We start from the raw sequence: 26,884 nt of genomic DNA on the forward strand, positions 1-26,884 counted from the left end.
TCGCTGGCCTGATGGTGACACTTGGGGCCTGTGATGCCTTAAGCCTAATGATTGTTTTCTGCAAGAGGCAAGAAATGTGCGTGTAAACTCACTCCAGGTGGCTTGTGATACTTGTGCCACTTGTCCGGGGGCGGTGTGATCTAACTTAGAGGACCACTTTCACTTTACTTTTCCTATCAATTCCAAAATAATATCTAATGACCCTTTAAGCTTCCTACTATTGTTTGCATACGTGACGCACTGCAATGCTTCTGTTGACTCGTGGTGGTTGATTACGTGCGCAAAGTACAGCTCTTGTGGCAGATGATCGCTTTTGCCTTTATTTGCTATTTGGAATTTCGAGATTCTATAGAACAAGGATGATAAGATCTTGAAATCTATTAGTGTTCTCGCCTTCTGATTCTAGAACGTAAATGAGGGATGTTGATCCATACTATAACAGCTGTTGATGGCTCGAAGATCCATTGCTTCTAAATCTTTTATTAGCAATTTCCGTATCACTTTTGTAGACTGCATGCATAAATTGATCAGGGACCTCCCATAAGATGTTCTGTGCCACAATGGCTTCCTCAGTGTGCTCTGTGCCCAATAACTTCATATTAAACTCTCCAAACAGGACTAACTCGGGGCAGAGAGCATTATCTGGCAGTTCTTCTATCCCTTTTTTTAGATGTGTTCAGCCTCTAACTTATAAGCTTTCCCCAGGGGAATATAAATATTCACAAGAGCCAGATGAAGCATAGAGGAGCCTAGTCCTGTGGAGAGCAAAACTGGCTGCGGGTTTTTTTTGCATGACTGGGGACATATGGTGGCTACCCTTCATAGCAGAATAAATATACATGAGAAGTCCAGCACTTAGTCGCCCAAAGCGAGCTCTCCTTGTTGTCGGTACATGATAGCTCACATATCCCGATGTGGCCGGCGGTGTTTCCGTCCAGGTCTCCTGCAGCATTATTATTTGAAATGATGTTAAATAATTCAGCAGGGTCTTATCCTCCAACTTGCCCAGCAATGTTTTAAGTGTCTTGGCTGGAGGGGAAGAGAAATTGTTTGAAAAAGATATAAAACACGAGGTAGGTTTGTCATTTTAATCGCTGCTACCCGGCCGAGCCATGATAGTTTATGTTTGCTCCATGCCTCAAAATCTGCCAGCACCAGTTTAGAAAGGGCAGCATAGTTTTTTTGGGCGGTTCGTGAAGAGGTGCCAGCTATTTCAAAGCCTAATTATGGGATATGAGAAGAGAACCACATAAAGGGAAATCAGGAGCGCAGCTCTGCTTCGTGGGCCTGGGGAACCGTGAGGTTCAGGATTTGTGATTTTTGCATATTCACTCAAAGCCCTGAGATAGACCCAAACTCCTGTAGAGAAGCAGTCAGGGCCAGTATTGAGATCAATAGGACGGACAGGGCCAGTATCATGTCATCCGCGTATAGACTAATAAGATGATGGTCGCCCCCGAATTTAATACCAGTTATGTTGGGATTCATATGTATGTGTTGGGTCAAGGGTTCCATATAGAGGGCAAAAAGGAGTGTGGAGAGGGGGCATCCCTGCTTTTGTCCCTCGCCCAACTCGGAAAGCCTGTGAGGACATGTTGTTCACCCGGACAGGCCCTGGGCTCCCGGTTGACACTTTTTATCCGTCATATTAACTTAGGGCCAAAGCGAGCTAGCACCTCGAAAAGGTAGGTCCAATGAACCCTATGAAATGCTTTCTCAGCATCAGTGGACAACAGCAATGCCTCCCGCTTCCATCTATGTCTTATCAATAAGATGTATGAGGCATTTCGTATTGTCCCCACATTGCCTATGTGAGATAAAGCCTGCTTGATCTGGGTCCACTAGCCCGGGCATGAGAGGGTTAAGGCTAGGATTCCCATAAACAACTTGATGTCTATGTTGAGGAGCAAGATGGGCCGATAGGACCCGCACTCCTCAGGGTCTTTGCCCTGCTTCGGGATCGCAGTTATAGTTGCATCAAGCATGCTATCAGTAAGAGAATAAGGGGGTCATTCTGACCCTGGCGGCCGGTGACCGCCAGGGTCACCGACCACGGGAGCACCGCCAACAGGCTGGCGGTGCTCCCGAGGGCATTCTGACCGCGGCGGTTCAGCCGCGGTCAGAAAGGGTAAACCGGCGGTGTAAAGAAATGGCTCCCTGTTGCAGTTACCCCCCACTTTTTGCCTGATACTGATGCTGACTTGACTGAGAAGTGTGCTGGGACCCTGCTAACCAGGCCCCAGCACCAGTGTTCTTTCACCTAAAATGTACCATTGATTCCACAATTGGCACACCCTGGCATCCAGATAAGTCCCTTGTAACTGGTACCTCTGGTACCAAGGGCCCTGATGCCAGGGAAGGTCTCTAAGGGCTGCAGCATGTATTATGCCACCCTAGAGATGCCTCACCCAGCACAGACACACTGCTTACCAGCTTGTGTGTGCTAGTGAGAACAAAATGAGTAAGTCGACATGGCACTCCCCTCAGGGTGCCATGCCAGCCTCTCACTGCCTATGCAGTATAGGTAAGACACCCCTCTAGCAGGCCTTACAGCCCTAAGGCAGGGTGCACTATACCATAGGTGAGGGTACCAGTGCATGAGCACTGTGCCCCTACAGTGTCTAAGCAAAACCTTAGACATTGTAAGTGCAGGGTAGCCATAAGAGTATATGGTCTGGGAGTCTGTTTTACACGAACTCCACAGCACCATAATGGCTACACTGAAAACTGGGAAGTTTGGTATCAAACTTCTCAGCACAATAAATGCACACTGATGCCAGTGTACATTTTATTGTAAAATACACCACAGAGGGCACCTTAGAGGTGCCCCCTGAAACTTAACCAACTATCTGTGTAGGCTGACTGGTTCCAGCAGCCTGCCACACTAGAGACATGTTGCTGGCCCCATGGGGAGAGTGCCTTTGTCACTCTGAGGCCAGTAACAAAGCCTGCACTGGGTGGAGATGCTAACACCTCCCCCAGGCAGGAGCTGTAACACCTGGCGGTGAGCCTCAAAGGCTCACCCCTTTGTCACAGCCCAGCAGGGCACTCCAGCTTAGTGGAGTTGCCCGCCCCCTCCGGCCACGGCCCCCACTTTTGGCGGCAAGGCTGGAGGGAACAAAGAAAGCAACAAGGAGGAGTCACTGGCCAGTCAGGACAGCCCCTAAGGTGTCCTGAGCTGAGGTGACTCTAACTTTTAGAAATCCTCCATCTTGCAGATGGAGGATTCCCCCAATAGGATTAGGGATGTGACCCCCTCCCCTTGGGAGGAGGCACAAAGAGGGTGTACCCACCCTCAGGGCTAGTAGCCATTGGCTACTAACCCCCCAGACCTAAACACGCCCTTAAATTTAGTATTTAAGGGCTACCCTGAACCCTAGAAAATTAGATTCCTGCAACAACAAGAAGAAGGACTGCCTAGCTGAAAACCCCTGCAGAGGAAGACCAGAAGACAGCAACTGCCTTGGCTCCAGAAACTCACCGGCCTGTCTCCTGCCTTCCAAAGAACTCTGCTCCAGCGACGCCTTCCAAAGGGACCAGCGACCTCTGAATCCTCTGAGGACTGCCCTGCTTCGACGACGACAAGAAACTCCCGAGGACAGCGGACCTGCTCCAAAAAGACTGCAACTTTGTTTCAAGAAGCAGCCTTAAAGAAACCTGAAACTCCCCGCAAGAAGCGTGAGACTTGCAACACTGCACCCGGCGACCCCGACTCGGCTGGTGGAGAACCAACACCTCAGGGAGGACCCCCGGACTACTCTATGACTGTGAGTACCGAAACCTGTCCCCCCTGAGCCCCCACAGCGCCGCCTGCAGAGGGAATCCCGAGGCTTCCCCTGACCGCGACTCTCTGAAACCTAAGTCCCGACGCCTGGAAAAGACCCTGCACCCGCAGCCCCCAGGACCTGAAGGACCGGACTTTCACTGCAGAAGTGACCCCCAGGAGTCCCTCTCCCTTGCCCAAGTGGAGGTTTCCCCGAGGAAGCCCCCCCTTGCCTGCCTGCAGCGCTGAAGAGATCCCTTGATCTCTCATTGACTTCCATTGCGAACCCGACGCTTGTTCTAACACTGCACCCGGCCGCCCCCGCGCCGCTGAGGGTGAAATTTCTGTGTGGGCTTGTGTCCCCCCCGGTGCCCTACAAAACCCCCCTGGTCTGCCCTCCGAAGACGCGGGTACTTACCTGCTGGCAGACTGGAACCGGGGCACCCCCTTCTCTCCATTGAAGCCTATGCGTTTTGGGCACCACTTTGAACTCTGCACCTGACCGGCCCTGAGCTGCTGGTGTGGTAACTTTGGGGTTGCTCTGAACCCCCAACGGTGGGCTACCTTGGACCAAGAACTGAACCCTGTAAGTGTCTTACTTACCTGGTAAAACTAACAAATACTTACCTCCCCCAGGAACTGTGAAAATTGCACTGTGTCCACTTTTAAAATAGCTATTTGTGAATAACTTGAAAAGTATACATGCAATTGAAATGATTCAAAGTTCCTAATGTACTTACCTGCAATACCTTTCAAACAAGATATTACATGTTAAATTTGAACCTGTGGTTCTTAAAATAAACTAAGAAAATATATTTTTCTATAACAAAACCTATTGGCTGGATTTGTCTCTGAGTGTGTGTACCTCATTTATTGTCTATGTGTATGTGCAACAAATGCTTAACACTACTCCTTGGATAAGCCTACTGCTCGACCACACTACCACAAAATAGAGCATTAGTATTATCTATTTTTACCACTATTTTACCTCTAAGGGGAACCCTTGGACTCTGTGCATGCTATTCCTTACTTTGAAGTAGCACATACAGAGCCAACTTCCTACAGGCGGTCTCCCGCCGGTTTACCGCTGCCCCAATGAATCCTCCATGGCGGCGGAGCGCGCTCCGCCGCCATGGGGATTCAGACACCCCCTACCGCCATCCTGTTCATGGCGGGAAACCCGCCATGAACAGGATGGCGGTAGGGGGTGCCGCGGGGCCCCTGGGGGCCCCTGCAGTGCCCATACCAATGGCATGGGCACTGCAGGGGCCCCCGTAAGAGGGCCCCGCAAAGTATTTCAGTGTCTGCTTTGCAGACACTGAAATACGCGACGGGTGCAACTGCACCCGTCGCACCCCTGCAACTACGCCGGCTCAATTCTGAGCCGGCGTCCTCGTTGCAGGGGCATTTCTGCTGGGCCGGCGGGCGCTCTTTTGGAGAGCGCCCGCCGGCCCAGCGAAAATGTCTGAATGGCCGCCGCGGTCTTTTGACCGCGGTGCGGTCATTCGGCGGCAGAACCTTGGCGGACGGCCTCCGCCGTCCGCCAAGGTCTGAATCAGGCCCTAAGTCTCAGCGAAGGAGTTAAATAGTCTTGTGAGGAGCAGTGCTAGCCTAGGCAATAGGTTTTATAGAAGAGTGGTGTGAAACTGTCTGGGCCTGGTGACTTCCCGGGTTTCAGTCGGGGATAGCTGAGACGACCTCACCCACCTGAATTAGTTTGTCGAGGGACTCACTGTTGGCCTAAGGTAGTGGCGTAAGGGCACACCCATTTAGGTAAGAGGAGGAGTCAGTGGTTATAGTTGTGTCGGCCGTGTAGAGGGTCTGGTAAAATTCACAAAATTTAGCCGTGATTTTGGTATCCTTTGGTGTCTCTCCTGTAAGGGGGTATCGCACTGATTTGATATTGGTGGCTTGGGCACGCTTCTGCAGTTTATGCGCTAACAACCTCCCACATCTGTTGCACCCTACATAATATTTATGCTTTAATCTTACAGTGGCATGTTCTGCTCGATCCAGATCTAGGCACTTCAGTTAAAGACTGACTTTTTCTAATTCTCTCCAAACTCTGGGTGTCACAGTGTTTTTGTGGATTTATTCCCATTCCGCCACCTTCTGCTCCAGCTGTAGCTGCAGCTCTCTTCAAGTTTTATTCTCGGCGGCGGAGAGAGATATCAACTCACCCCAAACCACTGATTTGAGCGTGTCTCACGGTAGGGATGAGATCTCATTATCATTGATGTTAAGGTAGTCTTTGATAAATTGTCATATGGCCTCCACCGAGCTATGTGACTGGAGTATGGAATCCTGAAATCATCAACTGGGAGAGTCAAAGTGAGTTAAATCAAATTGGACTATTAGAGAGAGTGGGGCATGATCTGATAGAGATTTGGGTTCTATTGTGGTGTCTCTAATACAGGCCCGGAAAGCTTGGGAGGATAGAAAATAGTCTATAAGGGTGTACATTTTTGTTGCTGCTGAGTAAAAGGTGTAGTCACGGGCAGACGGGTTCACCTATCACCCATGTATCTACCAGTCAACAGTCTCTAAGCCACTGTAGCCACACTGATGGTCCAACTGGTCTAGGTCGTTGTCCACAACTAGATTAAAGTCAACTCCTATAAGAAGCCCTGCATCTGGGCTGGTCAATGTCAGAGTGAGAGCATCCGTAATGAATGTCTCTTGTTTCATATTGGGAGCGTAGATTGTGGCAAGTGTAAAGTGGAAAGTACCCACCCAAACTCTATATGCTAAAAATCTACCCTTTATCTTGTCTATCTTAGTGAGAAATTCCTCTGGAAAAGATCTAGATACCAAGATTGCCACCCTGCCGTGCTTCATTTGTGCAGAGGGCCAGCACTGTTGGAATCGCTTAGAGTGCATTTGAAAGACACCTTTATTGAGAAGATGAGTTTCCTGTAATAAGTAAATGTGGCTCCCAAAGCGCTCAAGTAGGGAATGTATCATCAACCGTATTGCGGGGTTGTGGAGGCTTTGAACGTTGAGGCTCAGATATTAAAGTGTCAGGTGTGTTGGTAAGCAGGGAGGGCTATGTCACATGTATGCTAAATAAAGGGGTGTATAGGATGTGCTGCCAATATTTATGCTCAACATGTCTTAGCCTTTCCTGATGTAGAAAGGAGAGAGGAGGTAGAACATGCAACTGTGAGGTACAACATGTACCAACCGAAACATAAAACAGAGTCTTTATCTCAGGGAAGTCCATGAAAAGGGCGTCTATCTGGCTCAGGGGCATCCAATGGTGACATTCAATCTGCACGAGGACCACACCGCCTTAGGCCCCAGTGTTGCATCATAGCGGACCAGGGACCCAGCAGTCAGGTGCAGGGCATAGCCACTATGGAGATACCTTCTCTCCATCTCTATTTGCCGGTACCAGAAGAAATACGCTTGTTGTTCCTGTGCTCTTTCCTTAGAAGACAGTCTCTTGTGTTTCCGCTGTCGAGCCGCTTGTCTCCATCATGGCCGCCCCCCAGGTGAGGATTCTCCAGAGGCCCAGGCTTCAGAATCTGAGGGTCTCTCTGCCATCTCCTGAACCTTCTGGGCCTTCTTAACTGTCTTCAATTGGTGTAGTTGGCCCTCCCAGTGAAATATGAGCCTGAATGGATGACCAGCCATATGAAATGCTGCAAGATCGAAGATAGTCTGTAATGGGTTTGAACTCTCTGCGCCGCTGAAGTGTTAGTAGGGATATGTTCTGGAATAGGTATAGCGTATGGCCTCTGAACTGAATATGCTGATTGCTCCTTGCCAGCCGGAGAATGTCTTATTTGATCAAGAAGTTGTGAACACACACTAAGATGTCCGGAAGCCTTGAACCAGCTCCGCCAGTAGACGCAGCTCTATGCACGCGCTCTAACAGGATATATTTATTGTCTTCGCATCCCAGAACTAAAAGGAGCAGGGCAGTGATGTACTCTCTAACGTCCTCTTCTTCGGCTCCAGTAGGAGCACCCATGACTCGAATGTTGTGGCGTCAGGAGCGGTTTTCAAGGTCTTCCATCAAGATCTGCAGCTGGTCCTGCTGTTCCTGTAGTCACAGAATTTCTTGGCGTAGTTGCTGGACATCCTCGTCTCTTGCTATCTCATTGTCTTCCAGACCCGAGACACTTTCTCCAATCGAAGTGAGGTCCGAGCGAAGATTGAGCAATTCATGGGAGAGGTCTTTCCTAAGGCCCTGGAGATCTGTCTTTAAAGAGTCAAATAAGGACGTGAGAAAGCCCCTCGTGACCGGGGTGAGCTCATCGCCCGACATCCCCTCGCTGGTGGCCTGTAGCGAGGGCTGGGAGGTGGTATCTGTCTGTTTGGTTTGTGCTGGTGTGAACCTAGTCAGCATCTCTCGAACTGACTGCTCCTTTTTAGCTTTCGAGGTGGCCATGTTCCAAGGATGGCAGGTGCAGCCCGAGTTTAGCTGCAGTGCAGGCCATCACCGTCAGTGGCCTGCTCTATCGGAGAAGGGGGCCCCTTAGTCTGTCACCCTCCGTCATGGTTCCTGCTGTTGCGGTGGAGCTTAGTGTCTGCACCTCTGTATACTCTCACCCTTTGGGCTTCTCTTCTGTCATCTCGCAGGACCAGGTCCAATCTGTGGCCCAGGCAATCCCAGCACCTGACGTCATGCTCAGGGTGACAAGGGAGTCCCGCTGCGCCCGCCACTCTCACCTCTTCGTTGGGGCCCCCAGGGCCTACCTCGGTTCCTCCATTCTCACAACTTGCACCAGGGTTGCGGTTCCACCGTCAGCCCCGCCACCATCCAGCCCCAGAGTGTCTCTGCGAGTCGGTGCAGGTCTCAGCGCATCCTCTCCATTGTCTGCGGCCTCCAGGCCCTGATCGATAGCAGTCTGCCGATCAAGCGCTCCACACTGGAGGACCCAATAGCCACTTGTCTAGGCTCCCAGGCCTCCCATAGGAGAGGTCCATCTGCGGCCACGGCCCGCTGGCTAATGGCAGGCCCCTTGCGTCCCTTTTTGGATGGCCTGCCTTTTCCCTCTCTGGTGGTGGGCATGGCTCGACTTTGCGGGCCCCTCCTCACGCTGTAGCAGCAGCAAAGTCCGCCCTCCTGCCAGGCCCTGCACTCGTTATTAGTCCTGCTGCAGGGAGGACATGAGTTAGGGCCCCAGATACCACTGATCCCCTTAAATGTCAACCTGGGCGGCGGAGAGCCTTAGCAGCACTTCTGCTCACACCGCCATCTTGGCCATGCCTCTAAGATTGGATTTATGTTTCGAGCGGTCAATGGTTGACCTGCTCCTTCATAATTGCTTTGGTACTGTGCTCAGAGTTCCAGGGAGCCAGCTCCAGCTGTCAGTAGAGGACAGTACAAAGACACTTGGGCGACTTGCGCTGCTGGGGACGGTGACGACTTACTTTGAGAGCCCTGTAAAATGCTGCCGCCTATAAGTTGCGGTGTCTGAGTTCCCCCGTAGTCCGGTTGTGACAGTAGGAGGAACGGATGTGCCAGTTCAGTTGCAGGGGAAACTTAAATCCCCCCAGTTCCTAAAGGAATCCCCAACTCCTAAGACTCGTTTAGCTATTTCAACAGAGGTCTAAGTCACTTTGGTTGTTTTATTTTCTTGAGATGCGGATGGAGGTTTGAATTTCACCGATGCCATGTCAGCAGAGGTGAGACTCACTGTCTCGGGGCGCTGACTCAGCAGTCGGAGAATGTTACCCCGGTACAGCAGGTTGAATGTGCCCTTTGATTTGTATTTTGGATACACTAAAGTTGCTCTGGAGCATGCACTGCCATAACGGGAAGTTGGTGCTGGTGGCTCGGGGATAGCCTGAAGTAGAACTGTGACGCTGTAAGTTATTGATTGAGGGTAAATAGACTCCTGAGATGCTGGTGCTGCCGGTGTAGGGATGCTACCCTGCAGACTCCTGCTTGCGATTCCTTGATGTAATGGGTCCAAAGATACTTCGACCAAGCAAGCCTTTTTGTCAAAATCTGTTGTTACAGTAAGCGATTCATTGGGCGATGCACAGCTACCCGCATTTGTAGAGGCAGTCTGGAAATCACCAAGCCTGGGAGGTTGATTTGGTGAAAAAGCAAGGCTTGACTGATTCGCCAGCCTGGCAGTGTTGGGTAGCGTTCTCTGATAGGACTTTGTCGCCAACACATGAGGACTGGCCAGGGTGTTGTCCCTGTTGCCTGCATAAAGAATGCATGCCTGAGTCACAGGGAGCACTGTGAGATACTCTTACTTTGCCCTTCCAGGTGATCTCTCTATGTCCCTGAGATGGAACTGGATGGCAATTTGGTCCGGCCTGTTTGATTGCTGAAAAAGGAGTAGATTGTCTTCCTCCCGAGTCCTTTTGTCCTGTGCTTCCACCCTTTCTGTTGTTTTTTTTCTTTGGGGGCTCGGACGCTGAGTTGCTTGCAAAAGGAATCTCTCTTGTATTCAGAGGATAGTCATCGGATGCGGTTGGTAAACATCGGTGCTGGTTGCCCTGAGTGCTACTCTGAGGATGAGAGGCTTGTGGGGATGCTTCGATGGGCTCTGCTGTTTGATTGATGTCTGTAGTCCGATGTTCACCTGTTTATGTGGCTTGGGGGACAACTGACACGCTGCCCGCAAAGCAAATCAAAGGGAAGGAGTGAGAGGTTCGAGACAGCCAGGGTTGACCACTTATGGTGTAGCTAGCAGACTTAGGGTTGACCACGGCATACTGTGTCAGAGTGCTTTTCATATCTTCAAAGCCAGTATTTCTGGTAGGGATGCCAACTTGTCCAGGATTGGCGAGCAGGAGCAAGACCAAACTGGTAGCCAGGAGTCAGCTGATTTCTGGGCTCTGACTATCAAGTTGTTGAGATCTGTGATTTACAAGTCGATCCCCGAAGTAAAGACTGCTAGCATGTTTAATAGTATGATTTGAGTGTCCAGTTTTGCGGTCTGCGAGTTGACAGCTTCAGCGTTGAGCTGAAGGGTGTTCTGAATGGCATTCGGAACCGCTGCTATGTCTGGCTCTACAGTGGTATCAAAGTGAGTACTGATACCAATGCAGTCCCTGGGTCGGAACAGGATACTTCAGGTGAGCAAGGTGTGGAGCTGGTATGGTTCTGCCCAGTGTCCCCATCACCATAAATTGCTACCATTGCTTCCCACTGCAAAGAAGTGAGCGAAGAAGGATTCTGCTGTGCATTGCTCTCTAGGTTGCCCTGGGGTGCAGAACTGCCAAGAGGAGGCTCTCCATGATAAGACCAGGTTGCAGGGTCCTTTGACTAATGTTTCCAGACATTAGGGCCCTCATTACAACCTTGGTGGATAGAAATGCCTGTCCGCCAAAGCTGTGCGGTCAGAAAACCGCCAATGCGGTGATCAGACTGCAAGGGCTATTAAGAGTTTCCCACTCTGTTTCCGCCCACTGGTCCAGCATTAAACAGCCCACAACATTGACGCCCGCACATAATAGAGAAGGCGGCAATGTTGCGGTGCGTTGGGTGCAGTAGCACCTGTTGTGCTTTTCACTGTCTGCCAGGCAGACAGTGAAAAGCACAACAGGGCTGGCCATGGGGCCCCTGCACTGCCCAGGCCAAGAGCATGGGCAGTGCAGGGGCCCCCATGGGGCCCCCAGTGCCCTGTCTCCACCAGATTTTACATAATGGTGCAACTGCCACATAAAAGCCGGCGGAGAGGGGACTCGTAATCCCCACGGCAGCGCAGCTTGCAGTGCTGCCTTGGTGGGTTGAGACCGCCAGCACCGCCAGGCCATTGGCCGGCGTAAATGTGGCGGTGCCAGCGGTCTGACCGTGGCGCTTTCACCACAGTCATACTGTGGAGGCTGACCGCCACACTGACGGCGGTCTGACTGCCACCGCAAATCTGGCTGTCTTAGGGCCGCCAAACTTGTAATGAGGGGCTAGGTCTCTTTGGCTTAAGCTGGGACAAATGGCGCTAGGGCTGGCTGTTGGTAAATAGTCTTGGTTTAGTTCTGGCAATAAAGAGTGATTTACACTTGCTGGCTGGACCAACTGCATTGGTTGCGAGTGAGCCAGAGATGATGGAGAAGAGTGAATAGGTTTTACTAATGAGATAGACTTGTCTGCATGGCTACCAACTCCATCTTCGCGTAGCATTGCTGTTGTGGAGCCGTTTAAATGAACTTGAGCTGCAGTAGATGACATAGTTGCTGCTGAGCAGGCTAATGTCTCAGGGTATGAGAAAGCATCTAGGTTCGATGGGCACCTGTTGCGCTTAAGACTATATGATGTATGTTGGGCTAAGCTGAAGGCGGCTACTTGACTAATAATGGTGGTTTCCAGAGGAGATGGCAAGCCTGCGATGCTTGAGTTTGCTGCATAGATGGTCAAAACTGAATCCTTGAGAAAAAGGAACTTAGCGTCAGTTTTAGACTGATTCTTAGTGTCTATGAGAATCTCTTGCACAGTTCTGGAGCATGTTTGATTGGTTTTGATTTGTGTTTCCACCTGATTTCTACAGCTAAAGTGCTGCCCCGCGAATGCATTACTGGGTCCATGTATTTCAACCCATTTTGCCCAAGCAGGTCTCTTTTTTTGGCGAGAATTTGAGGGGGCCCTGGTCTTGCCAGAATGCATGTATAGCCGGTTTAGCTACGTTGTCCTTCTACCACTCAGGGACAGAAGTCGTAGGTCAGGCTCCTGTAAGTTATTGGAACCTCCTGTGAATTATAGGTGCTCTTATATGTGCTCCAAGGGTGCTGCTTATGCTTAATTGCTCTGTTATTTTTTTTAAGTCCTCCACCATGTGGAGCGCCAGATCCTCCCAAAGGCCAAGCCTCTGGTGATGGAATTGCTGATTTAGCTGAGTTGCAAAAAGTCAAACAACAATGCTGAATCGGAGGGGAATGAATATAAGTCCTGTTGGTGTGTGATGATCAACAGTGCTTGAAATGGAAAAAATAAAGTGCAGGTACTCTGTCCCAGAGTACCTGCTTGTTTTTGAGAAGTGCCGGTACTCTCCAATTAAAAGTATTACGTTTTTCTTGAGATGTGCCGGTACTCCCCCTCTCAAAATAAAAGAGTGCCGGTACTCACTACCGGACAGTACCGGTCTATTTAAATCACTGATCAAGGATATTCTTGGAATAATCCTGGAACAGCTCGAGCGGATCGAGAGGGAACGGGGTAGCTGCGAGCGGGTCTCACCGGGGTTCTACAAACCGCACTTAGACTTTGCTGGGTCACTTCTGTGAAAGACCTCCGGGGCGCACTCTCAACAGCAGCCATCTATGGCTGCCACGCTCACCTAACACCCTTCAGAGGCAGGATCTCCTGCGCTGCTGGACTGTACTTCTGCCAGAGACTGCTGAAGTCAGAAAGCACGCCTCGGGGACCCAGGACTGCCTTGCTTCCTTACTCCCTTACTTCTTCGCAAGCTGAGGGAGGTCGAAGCTGGCTGGAGGCAAGGGGCTGGAAGCAGAATGCTGGAGACTGCCCCCACCCCTAGCTTCGTTTTTGTCACTGCCTTATCCCTCGTAGCTGACAGGCAGGTAGGTAAACAGGTGAGCCAGCAGAGGGTTAGATAAGCAATGGCTATTAATTTGTGGGCAGGCAGGCGTATGGGCAGGTGCAGCAAGCGCCCTGCTGGCGTAACGGGATGCTGGTTTGTGGGGATGTCAGAGGCAGAGCTGGCAAGGCGGCAGATTGGCAGTGCCTCAAACAGGCTGGTAGGTTAGATCAAGCAGGGGTGACATGGCACAGCTTCCACTCTGTCCTGCGGTTCCCGCCTATCTGGACAGTGGCAGTGGCTGCCCAGGACAGACACGGGAGAGGCCTGGGGGAGACACGGATGGTGCGGGTAACGGAAACAAAGAAGCATGGGAACGGGATACTAGGCAGGGGGGGGGGGGCTTCACATCAGTCCTTGTCTCAGCCTCCCCCCCCCCATCCCAACTTAGTCCTTCAGTCTGCTCCTCCGCCCCTTGCCCCTCGCTCTGTCGGCTTCCGGGTCCTCCGCTCGTAGAGCCAGTGCGTTTCGTTGCAGTCTTGTGTCACATCTGGAGTCCTCCAGGAAGTGTAGAACATGAATTCGGAGTTTAGGATCTCAATCCTTCTTTGGGACAAAAAAACACACGTGCCTCAGCAACGAGGCGGCAGATGACTCAACGACCATTGGGCACATCGAAGTTCTGGGAAGCTTATTGCAGGCACCCCTGTATGTCCAAAGTAACCTGCCCTAAGCCCAAGCCAGTATGGTGCCCGAGGAAGGGGCTTGTGAGGCCCCAATCTTCAGGATTTTACTTCCTGCTACAAATCTAATGCCCTGTTTTATCATCTCGGCTTCTGCACTCTCTAGTGCTTCCTTTACTAGCAGTGAGTGCAATAATATTTTATTACCTCATTGCCATATTTATCGTTTGTGAACCTTACACGCCTCAGGTCCTCAGATGATATTGCCTTCAGGCTTGGGCATTTTCATAGAGACCATACCAATTGTGAGCGATTTAGCAGGACTAGTTTTCTTGTTTTTTTAACCTTTTTTCTCTCTATGTAGAGGTTAAAGATACACCCATAAACTCCTTTCATCCCCTCCATCCTGTACCTGTGAACGATATGGGTCCCCTCCCTCCCTCAATCTACCTACTCCTATTCTAATATCTCTATTTTGACTTGCCTGACCTTGGTTACCAGGCCTTCTCATTTTATGTTCTTCCCTTTGTGTTGCTGCATAGTCAACCCCCTGGTTCCTGAGCAGCCAAGAATCTTCCCCTATACCCTCCTTTGTTTCCTTGTTATTCCTCTGTTTCTTTATGAGACATCTTGGGTTGCCTTTTGTGGTACTTTTGCGTGTGGGGGGGATTTCTGCACACCTGTCTGACTCTATCATCTTTATACTTCCTTTCTTTTTCTTCTCTTCCAGTAATTCCCTTGTTCGCCTTATCCTAAACACCTTTGTACTAGGTATGTAATGTCAGTACATCATGGGTTGCCTTCGTCTTTCTATCAGCTTGGGGTATCTGGAGATATAGGGCCATATGTACGAAAGCTTTTTCCCATAGCCACAGAATGGGTAAAATCCTTTCGTACATCTGGCCCATAAATTGTTAAATCCTTCTACATTTTTATAGGTAAATCCACATTCTTTTTTTGATCTCATTAGTCTTAGAGTTCCTCGTTTCCTCGGTTGGTCTAACTACATTAGACACATGTTCTCTTATTTGCTTTAATTCTGATACAACAAACTGTAATTGGGTTTTCTGGGCTTTTAAAATATAATTATTTAGCACTGTCGCTTCAAGAATGGCTTGCAGGGTTTTCTTACATGATAACCATTATTATATCTAGCATTGAGGCCTTGGGTGTAGCAGTAACTTCGAAATTTAGGGAGGAATGTTGCCCTTTCCCACCCACTTCTTTGTAAATCAACCCCTCTTTATGTCCCAGTATATCGCCGGTTACCTCCCTCACCCCATGGCCCTTCCCATTGACCCCCGCCCCATCCCACAGGTCCTCTGCTTCTACTTCCAAAGACTCCCAATTTTCTGATGACTTTGTTAGGACATCGTCATCCCTTGTTCCCCACAGGAAGGCTCCATCTGGTCGCATGGAGCATTTCAGCAAAAGGTGAAAGGTCCTAGGACTATTGAAAGAATCTTCATAGTTCATTTTGCAAGCCTGAGCCCCTATTACTGAAGTAAATAGTACAAATCTGCACGGACCATATGGCCCACTTGGTTCTGTGAACATAGTCTCAATCCCTTGGGGATAGAAGTTGTGAATGTTACCAATTTTCTGGCTGAATTAGCTTCTTCATGGTTAGTCTATCGCACTGCTAACTCTAACAGGTCACCAATTTCAGCATGGCACATTCCGGTCAATTGTGAGTGAGCATCCTTTGATTAAACAAGCATTGGGAAGCTATTAGGCCTAGCATTGGTTCTCAGCCTTTTGGCGTTCTCAGTTCTGTTTTTGTTTTGACATGGTTTTTGCAAAACATGAATTTTGGGGAATCTGGTGGGCCTTCGCCTAAAAACACAAAATCTAAAATAGTTTTTCAGTCTCAGAAAGCAAACACACATGTATTATGCACAACCTATTAAGTTGCCTTTAGTATAAATTATATGGAGGGTTACAATTTGTTTATTTTTTTCTAGTGTGCAAAAATGGCGAATAATTTAAGTAGTAGCTTAGTGTCTAGAAAGAGTACGAAATAGCGGAGTGAAGGCAGTTTATTGAAGGGCATCAAGCTAACTGGCCTGTCTTCGCTACGTTTTGTAGTTTTCTCTATGGTTATTGTATTGTGATACATATTTGTGTACTTTGAAATGACCTGCTGCGCTGGTAATAAAACAAAAGAAAGAAAGCATAATCTTTGCTTACATGTCCTTAATAGATTTTAAACCAGGAATTATGCATTGACTTATCCAAAAAACAAGAGCCTGGGGAGTAATGTGAAGTTGAGGTGCATACTGACAAAAATATGAGATGGGATCCAATGTGAGGTCAGGAAATTTCAATCTCAGCAAAAAACATAACTTTCCGTTATGTCTGTCTCTATATCTTTGCAACAAATCTAAAAATTAATAAAACGGGTTCTAAACATTCCTCAAAACAGGCAGGAGACTCTACTTACTTTCTAAAAAAAAAAAAAAACACTTTTTTTCTGAGGTTAATGATTCTGGTTTGAACAAATGCAAGAATGAACCCATCATCCCTGGAAGGGAGTATTCTTGTCCAGCCTACCCAATTTGTAAGGGTTTTACCCATCAAACTATTGAAGAGTTAAATCGAAATGTTTCCATCCGAAGAAATGTCTATTTTTGCAAAATAAAACTCAGTGTCCCTGGGCCATGCCTCATAAAACTTTGTCCAAGTCTCTTGCTTCTGAGAAAGGAACGGATATGCATATAACAGCAGAAGTTCCATTCTTAAAGGAACTTGAGAATCCTAGTCTCCATTTCTTAATCTCTTTTCACTACATTTGCAAGAATGCCAAAAGTTGCATTTTCCAATGCTAACATGATATTAATAACATCACTGATGCTTCGGAAGGGAAGACCCTTAGCTTGATGAACAGCTGTGTCCCTTGCCATGAGTGCCCAGCTGCAAGTATCTGGTAACCTGTTTAATAGATTTTTGGCCCCAGCCTTATGCTAATCTAGCATGGGCATGAAGGCTTAGGCCTGCCACATGATGTGAGCGTGGTCCTAGACCCGGATCAGGAGGGAAACACCAAGCACACACCTCATAAAAGCTGTGTGTTATTGCTCCTGTCATGGTTTCTAACATGTAGGTAGGGACGTTGAGGTAACATACCATGTTTTGTCAGTTCTGTAGTGTGACCAGACCTTTTTACTTGGGTCACCAGAGTGGTGGCCTGTCAGTCCACTCATGTAAATTTCCCCTGCTACAAGCCAACCTGGATCCTTGCACTAACATCACAGTGCAAGTGTGGTTGTATCTATGTTTGTCGTCTGTGTTCTACACACGAACTGCACGTCCGGGTGAACCAGACTGAAGGCAGCCTTTTGTTCCACTTTGGAAGGCCCTGTTCTGTTTATGTGCACAAGATGAAGGTGACATTACTTTTCCAGATAGTGGAAGTGTTTTGCTGACATTCTTGAGACTGGAGGTGGGGGAGAGTAGATAAGCTTCCCCTTAGTAAATCAATGAGGTCGTTTACTGAATGGGGCTGCTAATTAGTCTTTCTGAATACTGTCATTTGGCACATGGTGGGGGGTGAAGAGAGGGACTGCAGTCCTTGTTGTTCAGAGTGTAGGCTCCTTTATAAAAGGCCAGCATTTTGTCTCTCTTCCTGATCACTGTTGGTGTGGCTTTTCATTGCCAGGTGCAGACTAGTCACAACTCTGTGCCTCTTTGGTAGGTGCTCCAAAATTACGGGGACCATACTGTGAGGAGTATCTCTCTAGAGTCCGGAACACAGCCTAGGATGGACATATGACAGGGGAACTGAGCCAAGCCGGATCTGAATCTGCAGAAAGAGGAAAATGCATCCCCTTTCTGCTGTACCTGCATAAAAGTGGGAGATGTTGATCCACATGTTGTTCAAGTTCCAAGGTCTCTCTGATCAAGAGGGGTGGAGGGTTTACCTTACCCCATAGTGTACCCAGAGGACTACTGTGCAACCAGAGCTGGAAAGTGCATGACGACCAGCTTCACAGAGGGAAGGGGATATCATCTGCCTCCCTGTCCTGAAACATCTGGAACTGTCCTGTCTGGAAGAAGAGGAAAGGTGTGAGCCAACACAGGAGGAGCTGACTACGAGCATAGGCAAGAGCTGTTGACCCCAGTAGTGTGGGGTTGTCTAAAAAAGACTCTTGAGAACATTACTGGCACGTTCCTTGCTCGGAGCCTGTCACTGCTGTTGAAGCAGTGTTTGTAACACTAATGAAATGTGCCCAGGCAAATTGCCCCATCAAAATATGGCTGCTCAGTCCATGGCATTTGTGTCAAGCGTGTCTGAGGAAGACTCTGCTTTTATAGCTGTGGCACTTGTCCTGAGTGTGTGTGAGTAGTCTGCACTGCTCAAGAAGTGACTACTGAGAAGCCTCTGGCACCCAGCTGAGAGTGTCCAAAACAGACTCTTCCATTGCAGCTGCAGCACTTGTCCCATGCATGCCTGAGCTGCCTGCCTGCCCCCATGGAGGCCAGCCTCCAACCAACTCTCTGTGTGCTCGGAAGAGGGCCATTAACTTGCAAGACAGCTGCTTTCCTCCCCATCCTCCAGACTCTGCGGCATTGCCACACATTTGCCTCCTGGACCAGAAGAGAGGGTTGGCTCATCTAGGGCGGTGTGTCATCCCATCAGGAGAGGAAGGCATGGACTGGATCACATAGAAACCTAGTTGAGGCCTATCACAGACTTTCAATTGGTGAAATAACAGATAATGAGAGACTGGGAACATGGTATTGCATAGCAGAGGGGAGCACTTCATTTGTTCTTGAGACCATACCAGGATACTCTAACACAAAGAAAGAGTGAAGGGAGGGAAAAGCAGTGGGGGCATCTTCACCAAAGGAAAGTGGCGCTGCTCCAGAGTATCTGAGTACCTCGGATTGTCTAGTATGTAGTATTGTGTTTTATAGTATAATAATATATTTGTCTTATACAGAGATAAGCACTGGGTTGAACAATTAAGTTATTACGTTGTTGGTTGCTAACCTCCCTGAGAAGCCTGTGACTGCTCACCATTGCTGTCACTGAGAGTCTAGTGCTGAAGGGATTGTACTTGGTTTAGTTGGCAGAACCCTAATAGGACGAACCCTGGGGCCTCACAAATAAATTACCCAGACCCAATGAATAATGCCCTTTGGCCCCCCAAATGGTGACTGCCACCAACAGATAATCAAGGACCACATCCAATTGACACTCATGTACCAGATTTAATTGATCTTTTTTTTTTAATACCTATAAAGATATAGATTGTTAGAAATGTTTTATTTAGTCCCAATGGTATATTTGTTGAATTCAGGAAAACCTGTATGTTTGTTGTGAGTATGCACACTGTGAACTTTGCCCCCTAACAAGTGTTGTCTTTATTTATTTTGTTTTTTGAAGCTTTTTGTTATTTTCCAAACATTGCTCATCATAAATGTTATACAATCAGATTTTGTCACATATTGTAATATGCATACGGCCGTTTAGAAAGAAATGACAGTTGTATCAGGACACGTAACATAATTAAGAATGGCGCTTTTACAGCCAGCATACTTTATACCGCAGGTTACCCGCACTCAGCTAGTACATGATGTCCTACAATCCCTAAAGTGCATACTCCCCTGTCAAAGCCCTCTACGTGTATGCCATGCCCCCCACACTTTCTCCCTTTTCTTGGGGCAGCCTTTGGTTTGATAAATCACCTTTTCAGTTCTCTGGCACCAGTCTAAGTCTGGTTCCCAATCTCTGAATCTTGGTGGGTCAGCACTACCCCACACCCTTGCAATATTTTGCTTGGCCACTCCCGCAGCCAATCTCAACCATATTTTCTGGAACTTAGCCCAAGACTCTTCCCCTGACACTGATAATAGGACCCCCCTCAAAATTTCTGTATCACCAGGCATTCCCAGAGGATATGATAGAAGACATCTTTCAGCCCACATCTCCTAAGACATGTGGACATGGGGGCCCTACCAGTTCTGGCCAAACAAGTCCTTGAATAATAAGATCTATGTAGTATTTTCAGCTGTGCTAGTCTAAACCTTGTCCGCATTGTTATCTCACGTGAGCGCTGAATTGCTTCCATCCATTCCTCATCCACAAAGGTGGCCAGGTCCCCAGTCCAGGCCTCCCTCAGTGTAACCAAAGGTTTTAGGTAATTAATGACCAGTTTTTGATGAATAACAGTAATTGCCTTGTTGGGCATGTGTTCCGTTAGGAGCCGATCCTCCAAAGGCTGCTCCCCTTCTAATTTATGCCTCCTTAGGGCGTGTCCCAGCTGTAAGTACCTATAATGTTTTGAGTCCGCCAACTTGAATTCTGGACTCAGAGATCCAAAAGTAATAAAAGCCTGATTCCGCCAAACATCTCCCAGGTGTTCAATACCCATCAGTTTCCAGCATGCAAAACTCTTCAATCCCCCAACCTCATGGAGTTGGTCGCTGCTCCATAGTGGAGTTATGTTGGTAACCTACAGCTCCAACCCAAAAATCTATTTGCCTCCCCCACACTCGGACAACTGTTTGAGTATGTTCCGGCAGTTCCCGCTCCCTCCCCTTCTGGTAGGGGATCGCTTCATGACCTCTTTGACCCATTGCATCTCTGCCTACTCAATACACCAGTTCCTGGCTGTCGGTATAAACCCGGTCATTAACCACCACCAGCTTGGTTTCCCAATAGTACTTAATTATATCTGGATATGCCTGTCCCCCATCATAGACTCCGCTCTGAAATTTGGAGACCGTGACACATGGTGAACCCCCATCAAAGCAAATAGCGGACCTCGTGGTCAATTTTCAGGGGCCCTATATGGGTTGTTTTGGAGCATGTGTATAAGGCTTGGTTGTGTCAACATCTTATGTAATGCTTCTCTGCCCATCTGGGACAATAGGAGCGTGCCCCAGTGAGCAACATCCCCTTTTAGCCTCTCTACTTGTGGGAATAGGTTCAGTAAGTAGAAAATCCTTGGCGTTTCGAGTGATATATATCCCGAGTTATGTGAATCCCTCTCTAACCGGGGGGTGCCATGCACTCCTGAGGGAGTTGTGCATTATCGCCCGACATAGGGAAAACCATTGATTTGGCCTAATTGATTTGATAGCCCGAATAGGTGCCAAAGAGGTGTCAAAGAGGTCAAATAAGTGCAGTTTTCTGCTTATTGAGTAGGTTGGATCGGTCAAATAAAGCATGACGCCATTGGCATAAAGTGATATGTGCTCCTCCCAGCCCCCACCACATCTCACCCCTCGCACCAGCAGGTTTTGCCTTATCCAGGCCGCAAGCGGCTCAAGGGCCAAAGCAAATATCATAGGGGAAAGAGGGCAACCCTGCCTTATGCCCTTCTGCAATGCAAAGACTCTGGAAACCACCCCGTTGACCCTTACCCTTTCCAAGGGCTCCTGGTGAAGGAGCCAGACCCATCCACAGAATGTGGGGCCAAACCCCAACCGTGTAAACACCGCAAACATATAATTCCACTCGATGCTATTGAATGCCTTTTTTGCATCAAAGGACATCACCTCCGCCTGGTCTGATAAGGAGCACACCAAATAAGCACCGCAAATTAGGGCGGGTGCTTCTATGTGACATAAAACCTGACTGACCAGGGTGTATAATAGATATAATAACTGCTCACAATCTAATCATCAGTATTTTGGCTAATACCTTAGCCTCAACATTAAGCAAGGATGTAGGTCTATATGAGCTGCAGTCAGTTGGTGGCTTACCCTTTTTAGGTTGAGCTTAGGCAGCGGGCAGCGCTGTCTACAAGACAAGTTGTATTCAGTCTATGGACTTTTAACCACACCCACTATTGTCATTCGTTTTTTGGTGTGCTTATCTTAACTTCTTCCTTTTTATTGGGGAATGTCCCTCATTTGTGTGTTTGGTTCCTTCCAGGGCAATTTCATTAAGAGAACATTTTTGTTGGCCATCAGACTACGTTCATGCTTCCTCCTGTTAGAGCATGAAATGGCCCCTCCTCCCAGTGGACTTCACTGATTGATCCTTTTGGTTGGCCATCTCTGGCCATCTGTTGCCTCCTCGCTCACACCCCCTTCCCTCCTGTTATTGCTGCCGTCCTTCCTGCGCAACTGCTTTTTTTCAATCCTTGTGCTGCAAATGCTTGTACTTCTAGTCGCCATGCGTTTAAATATAGGTGACCCTTCAGCGCTCTAGTGTTGGTCAAAAAGTGTTTCTTGACTCCCAGGTGTAAAAATAAGATAAATAAAAAAACAAAAAACTGAATTTTAATTTAACAAGGAATTTAGGTATCATGGACTTTTTTTTAACCGAATCAAACATTCTGATAACTTGAGAAAATAAGTAAAATAAAATTCCTCACAGAAGTACTTTTATTATTGAATGTCCTTAGGCTTGTACCCAACAAAACTGAGCTATTCAATTGTCACTCCTGCAAGCATAGTGCTTCTTGGATGTAAAGTAAAATGAAAAAGAAAAAGACCATACATACTAATGTTTTTTTTCTGACACTCAAAATTATACCATGGTTATTTGTAATTATGGGATTCAGAATTTACAGTGGTATTTTCACTTGTCTACAGAGAAACATGGAATCACCATAGAAATAAGTGTTAGTAAATAATATAATAAATAATGGCAATATTTTCATTTTTTGCTGCAGATCGAGGAAGAAGGTAAGTGGAAGTGCTTTAGTTATATGCAGGGCCTCTGGAATTATGTGACAGAGAGGACAAAATGATACTGCAAGCTTGAGTAATTTATGTGGCAAGAAAAGTCCAGGTGTGTATTTACAATGCCAATTGCTCTAACTCAAGCAAATGCCAGACCTATTGCGTTGCAAATGCTTGTTATGTATTACTACTATTATGGCTGTACGTTGATCTGTCAGTAGACCACCTGTTTTGCGCGCCTCCTAGAATATAGCCAACAAATGTGAAGCTACCTTGTCAGCCACCCCTTTACATAATTCTATCGGTAGGCCATTGGGTCCCACCCCCTTCCCGGACTGCAAGCCCCGCAAAGCCACTGCTTCTACTTTCCTCTGCAAACAAATCTGCTTCTAGTTCTCCCTCTCCTCATTGTTTAGTGTAGCCAGGGCTACCTCTGTCACCAATTCAGTACAGTCAGCTGCAGTGCTAGAGTTCATAGACGTTAAAAGATCCTCATAATAATCCACACATGCATCTGCTATGGATGCGCTAGTTGTTCTGGGGGTGCTGTGCCTATCTATCACCTCTAATACCTAGGATCGGTCCCTGTCTCTTTTCTCAAGCCAGGTCAGTAGCTTATTAGCCTTATCCCCCACATCATAGAGGTGGCGCTGTGTATCCAGTGTGTGACTCCGCGCCTGACTCTCAGCTAATATCCTAAAATCTTGCTGGTGGAGACACAGCTGGGGTCTAAGCTTCGCCGTGCCCTCAGTCTGGATTCTGGCTTCCAATTCTGCAATGTCTGTTTCAATTCTAGAACATTCTAATCTATGCTCTTTCTTCATACCAGCTATTAGCGCCTGAGCCTGGCCCCTCAGGACAGTCTTAAAGGCCTCCCATAGCACACAAAATATGCCTCAGCTCCCTCTCTCAATTTCTCTCTGAAGCCCCTATCCTTCAGATACCCGGGTTCTATTCTCGGGGTTAACTGAAACTCTTTTCCTGGTCCTTCTAGTAATACACCCACGGGGGAGTGGTCAGAGATGTCCCTTGCATAGTGTATTGCTTCTCGGAATCTTTCTGCACTCCCATGGTGAGTGAAAATATAATCCAAGCGAGAGAAACTACTATGTAGTGCAGATTAAAATGTGTACTGTCTCTGCTGTGGCTGGTGTCGCCTCCAGAGACCCACAACATCCAGAGCCTCCATGAAGGGTCCCAGAGGCCCCCGCTCACACGATACAGCAGCTCCAGTCTCTCTATCCACTGCTGCATCCTTGTATTCATGAGCCCTACCAGTGCTACATTGGTTTTATCTCATCTAGATTGCTCTCGTAAATGCAGGTTGATATCATCCTAGTTTTCCTAAACATACATGATTGTTTTCCCGATGCTTGGTTAATAAATGTGATTGTCGGAAATTTTGGAAGATTCATTAATTTACAGGGACAAATGAGAATATCCCTTCTAATGCCATCTGTGATAACATTAGCAACCTTGATAAAGTCACACAAAATTGGGAAAGGAGGCTGAATTTTGTGTTAACAACTATTTGTCAAGTGGAACATAGCTTGGCTATTAACTACAACGGCGAAAATATATCTCTTAGATAAAATAACAACAATTTGTTTTCAAGAAACGTGGTTCTGTTGTCAGATTGCATTTGATATTTATTTGTTGGTATCTTACATGACTATCCATCCTATCCGAGGCAAGGCCAAGGACGTTTTGACTACTGTTTTAATTACTGCTATTACATGGAAAGATGCAAAAATAAATATGGTCAGCAATAATATTATGGGAATTGAATTATGGCTGGCTCAATCGGTCAACCCACCAGTTTTGTTTAAAGTATATTTTTCCACCGGCCAATCAAGTAACTATATGTTAATTGAAGTATTGCCGTTTATATTGTTGGTATTGTATCCAGAATGTACTTATATTATATTGATATTTGGGGATTAGGATGCAAAAATGGCTTGACCAGTGATTAAACCCTTGAGAGTTGAGGACCCTGAAACTACCTCCAAATATGCTAGAACCACTTTTGAAAGTAAAATAGAGGGCAGATAAAAGAGGTATTTTATTACTTAGCCTACTTTAGGAAATCAGTACCATGCATATAAATAGCTATGTTTGCTAACTGCTGCATCGATCACGAAATAATATTATATAATACCTCTCTTAATTTAGTTAGAGACCAGTGTTGGAATTTAGCAGATGGAGAGGCATTAGTCCACAATCTAAAAACAACTATACTTGCACTGAAAAAAAACATTGATTTTCAGGATCTGATTGTAACATAAACCAAAGCTGAACCTCTTGCACAAACAAATAATACATTCCTACTCTGTGTTTATTGTCTCAAGAATGGTGACTAAATATAAAACAACAGTGGGATAAAAAATTAGGAATTAAGTACAGGCAGGATTAAAGGCAACATGGAGCGTCAACTTTGTGAAGAGTTAAATAAAATAAGACATAGGGAGCATCTGTCTTTCCCAAGTCAAATTCAAGAATTAAGCAAAGTCTAGCAAATTATAAAGAGAATGCTAGCAAAATGTCATCATCAAGCTTGGTGTTCTCATCAGGATGCTGCCAGAAATACTGCTTCACAAATGTTTTGGAGCTTGCGAGCCGTTTGCACTGGGTAAAATCCTATAGCTCAGCGGAGTCCTCTACTATGCAGAAATGTCATACCAATGTTCCTCTAATATCTGCCATAAATAATACAGCTAAAAAAGACTGGGAACATTTAAGATTGAAATTTCGGTTACCCCATATAGTTTTCTTTTCAAATACTTTTCCCTCTGTCAATTAAGTCTCACGTTTTACAAAGAAGACTAGAAGTTTAGCAGCGGACGGTCCAGGCATTATCCTAATGAAAGTATCCACAAAGTTGGAATACCTTTTTGTATCCTTCGTTCTCGGAATGTTATTCATTGGGTTTTGGATTTAGTTCCAAACCCACCGAGAGGGAGTATTATTCTCACTCTTCCTAAAAAAGGTTTTAGGGTCTTGTTGTAAAGCTAGAGGCAAATTGCTCTTTTGGATGCAGTTATTAAGCTAGTTTGTTGCTCTTTACTGGAACATCAGTAAACATGGTTCATGTAGAGGGCGATACTTCCTATAGAACAATCTGGTTTAAACACTCAACATTGTATTCCTGACAATTTAGCCATAGTATATACTGTTTTAGAGAATTATAATGTTGTTAAACATCAATCAGGTTATGCTGCTTTTATTGATTTTACCTCAGATTTCGACAGTATGGATAGATCCTCTTTGTGGCTCAGTATGAGTAAGTTAGGTCTCTCTGCTTGTTTATTAAAACTACTAATTGCCTGCAGACTGACACATGCTTGAGAGTATAAATGTTTTCAGATAAAGCTTTACCTGCTCGCATAACCACTTAGAATGGGTTGAAACCGGGATGCCTTCTGCCAGAGTTACTCTTGTCTCTTCAGAGTTTAGTTGCAACTACTTTTAAAATTGTACAAAATACAGATGATGGCATCATTTTTGATTTAGCACCTATTGGCTTTCATCATGGTCATGATGCTTTACATTCCTACATATAAAACCAGTTTTCAAAGGTCAATATTGTGAAGAGTAAAGTGATAGCTTTTTTCTAAAATGCACAGGCTATGTACAAAATGTACAATTCTATTGAAAAAAAACATATTTTGCAAACATTGAAGGTCTGGGAGAAAACATTGCCACCGATTTTTCTATATACAGTTGAGTTTATTACTGTTTAATAAACCACTTTTTAAAAACATACTGAAGGAGTTCTTTTGGAAATAATGATTTACAGGAGAGCTTCACCGTTCAAGCTTTGCCATTAGAACTCAGTGCAATAAATGCTTATCATAAGTCCTTTGTGGGAAATTATTTGTTGGGATTCCATATTTGTAAACCTTTGTCCAATTCGTAAAGGCATTATATCAAACATGTATGTACAGCTGGATAAGAATATTTATTTAGATTTTGAAGACTTTACAGTTTGCATTAGGAGGGTATTTATTACATTTTTAAACATGATGAGTTGCAACAATGCACACTGTGTCACATATGAAGTTGGAAGTTATGAATGCAGTGGCAAAACAGTTTTTATTTAATCTGATGTTGCATATTGTACTCATCTTAAATTATGTATAACAATAAACGAACAGTCTTCTTTAGGAAATAACAGTGTTATATATCTATATTGCAAGCTGATTATTTGTGTCATTTTTTTCTTGACATTAAGAAACAGGAATTTACTATTATAAATACTGCAGCTAAATGAGAGAGAAAATCCCTCTCTGAGTCCTCTATGTCACAAAATAGCCTTAGAGCCCGCCGCAGCGGGATATACCGGCCAATAAAGGCCC

Source organism: Pleurodeles waltl, chromosome 3_1, assembly GCF_031143425.1.
Source record: "Pleurodeles waltl isolate 20211129_DDA chromosome 3_1, aPleWal1.hap1.20221129, whole genome shotgun sequence".
In the NCBI taxonomy this organism is placed as follows: Eukaryota; Metazoa; Chordata; class Amphibia; order Caudata; family Salamandridae; genus Pleurodeles; species Pleurodeles waltl.